Source organism: Arachis duranensis, chromosome 4 (genome assembly GCF_000817695.3).
Source record: "Arachis duranensis cultivar V14167 chromosome 4, aradu.V14167.gnm2.J7QH, whole genome shotgun sequence".
Lineage (NCBI taxonomy): Eukaryota > Viridiplantae > Streptophyta > Magnoliopsida > Fabales > Fabaceae > Arachis > Arachis duranensis.
In genome coordinates, this window is record NC_029775.3 from 102,641,937 (window position 1) to 102,645,146 (window position 3,210).

The 3,210-nt window shown below is 41.2% G+C and overlaps 1 non-coding gene across 1 annotated transcript; it reads right to left on the minus strand.

Annotated features, from left to right (window-relative positions):
- Positions 1-848: 848 nt before the first annotated feature.
- Positions 849-956, minus strand: LOC127747174 (small nucleolar RNA R71). Its single transcript, XR_008008978.1, has one exon. It is a non-coding gene; the product is annotated as a small nucleolar RNA R71 (small nucleolar RNA).
- Positions 957-3,210: the final 2,254 nt, after the last annotated feature.

Below are 3,210 nucleotides of genomic sequence, written 5' to 3' on the forward strand. Positions count from 1 at the left end.
AAAAAGTGAGCCAGTGGGTTAGTGAAGCTCAAGGCTCAAGATGTTGACCTTGGAAGAAGAACCAAGGAACATGTAAGGAGATAAAAAGAAGCTTGTTGTTCATTCTGAAGCAAGGAGAGATAACCAGAGAACTTGAGGTGTTTGTTCTGAGAGAGCTCCTTGAAGAAGTTCAACTAACTACTAAGAGTGAATAGTTGAGTGTTAGCATAGCCAATGTCAAGTTAGGTTAGAACTTGAGTGTGAAATTGGTGTATGTAATACTGTTAACTATAGTGAAATTCTTCCATAGTTGTGGAGGAGACTGGATGTAGGTTGCATAGCACAAAGCAACCGAACCAGGATATATGCTGGTGTTAGCTTTTTCTTCTCTGTCATGTTCTGTTTTCTGATATTCATGAGACAAAAATAATTTATCTCATAAATTTCCGCTGCTGAGTTCAAACAGAATTAGATTTGTAACTTTGCTCTAAAAGGGGTGAAAACAGCAAACCAAAGGAAGGCATAGATTCAACCTCCCCTTCTCTAAGCCTACCATAACCTTCACTACCATTGGAGCAAACAATTTTGAGTTGAAACCTCAACTAGTTGCTCTAATGTAACAGAACTGCAAGTTCCATGGACTTCCATCAGAAGATCCCTATCAGTTTTTAACTGAGTTCTTGTAGATCTGTGAGACTGTTAAGACTAATGGAGTAGATCCTGAAGTCTACAGGCTCATGCTTTTCCCTTTTGCTGTAAGAGACAGAGCTAGAACATGGTTGAACTCATAACCTAAAGATAGCCTGGACTCCTGGGATAAGTTGGTCACGACCTTCTTGGCTAAGTTCTTTCCTCCTCAAAAGCTGAGCAAGCTTAGAGTGGATGTTCAGACCTTCAAACAAAAAGATGGTGAATCCCTCTATGAAGCTTGGGAAAGATACAAGCAGATGACCAAAAGGTGTCCTTCTGACATGCTTTCAGAGTGGACCATTTTGGATATATTCTATTATGGTCTATCTGAGTTCTCTAAGATGTCACTGGACCATTCTGCAGGTGGATCCATTCACCTAAAAAAAATGCTTACAGAAGCTCAAGAACTCATTGACATGGTTGTAAATAACCAGTTCATGTACACTTCTGAGAGGAATTCTGTGAATAATGGAACGCCTCAGAGAAAGGGAGTTCTTAAAATTGATGCTCTGAATGCAATATTGGCTCAGAACAAAATGTTGACTCAGCAAGTCAACATGATTTCTCAAAGTCTGAATGGATGACAAAATGCATCCAACAGTACTAAAGAGGCATCTTCTGAAGAAGAAGCTTATGATCCTGAGAACCCTGCAATAGCAGAGGTAAATTACATGGGTGAACCTTATGGAAACACCTATAATTCCTCATGGAGAAATCATCCAAATTTCTCATGGAAGGATCAACAAAAGCCCCAACAAGGCTTTAATAATGGTGGAAGAAACAAGCTCAGCATAGCAAGCCTTTTCCATCATCTTCTCAGTAACAGACAGAAAATTCTGAGTAGAGTATCTCTAGCTTAGCAAACATAGTCTCTGATCTGTCTAAGGCCACTTTAAGTTTCATGAGTGAAACAAGGTCCTCCATTAGAAATTTGGAGGCACAAGTGGGCCAGCTGAGTAAGAAAGTCACTGAAACTCCTCCCAGTACTCTCCCAAGCAATAGTGAAGAGAATCCAAAAAGAGAGTGCAAGGCCATTGACATAATCAACATGGCTGAACCTAGAGAGGAAGGAGAGGACGTGAATCCCAATGAAGAAGACCTCATGGGACGTCTCTCAAGCAAGAAGGAGATCCCTATTGAGGACCCAAAGGAATCTGAAGGTCATATAGAGACCATAAAGATTCCATCAAACCTCTTTCTTCCATTCATGAGCTCTGAAAACTATTCTTCCTCTGAAGAGGATGAAGATGTAACTAGAGAGCAAGTTGCTCAATATCTAGGAGCCATCATGAAGCTGAATGCCAAATTGTTTGGTAATGAAACTTGGGAAGGTGAACCTCCCTTGCTCATTAATGAACTAGATACTTGGATTCAACAAACTTTACCTCAAAAGAAACAAGATCCTGGAAAATTCTTAATACCCTATACCATAGGCACCATGACCTTTAAGAAGGCTCTGTGTGACCTAGGGTCAGGCATAAATCTTATGCCACTCTCTGTAATGGAGAAGTTGGGATCATTGAGGTACAGCCTACCATATTCTCATTAGAGATGGCAGACGGATGACAAAGACAAGCTTATGGATTAGTAGAGGACGTGTTAGTAAAGGTTAAAGGCCCTAGGAAGGAGGAGGATGAATGCATCATACTTGGAAGACCCTTCCTAGCCACAACAGGAGCTATGATTGATGTTGATAGAGGAGAGCTAGTCCTTCAATTGAATGGGGTCTACCTTGTGTTTAAAGCTCAAGGATATTCTTCTGCAACCATGGAGAGGAAGCATGAAAAGCTTCTCTCAATACAGAATCAAACAAAGCCCTCACAATCAAACTCTAAGTTTGGTGTTGGGAGGCTACAACCAAACTCTAAGTTTGGTGTTGAATCCCCACATTCAAACTCTATGTTTGGTGTTGGGAGTCTACAACATTGACCTGATCACCTGTGAGGCTCCATGAGAGCCCACTGTCAAACTATTGACATTAAAAAAGCGCTTATTGGGAGGGAACCCAATTTTTATTTATCTAATTTTATTTTTTATTTTATTGTTCTTTTGTGTTTTATTAGGATCATGATCATGTGGAGTCGCAAAATAATTACTAAAATTAAAAATAGAATAAAAAATAGTAGAAGAAAAAGCACACCCTGGAGGAAGGGCTTACTGGCGTTTAAACGTCAGTAAGAAGCATCTGGCTGGCGTTCAACGCCAGAACAGAGCATGGATCTGGCATTGAACACCAGAAACAAGCAGCATAAATGCCAGGAATACACCCTGAGGAAAGCTGGTGCTGAACGCCAGAAACAAGCATGGAACTGGCGTTCAACGCCAAAAACATGCTGTAAATGGGTGTTGAACGCCCAAAACAAGCATGAAGCTGGCGTTCAACGCCAGAAACAAGCATCAATCTAGCGTTGAATGCCAGGATTGCATGTAGAGGGCATTTTACACGCCTCATTGGTGCAGGGATGATAATCCTTGACACCTCAGGATCTGTGGACCCCACAGGATCCCCACCTACCTCAACTCACCTTCTCTCATCTTCAC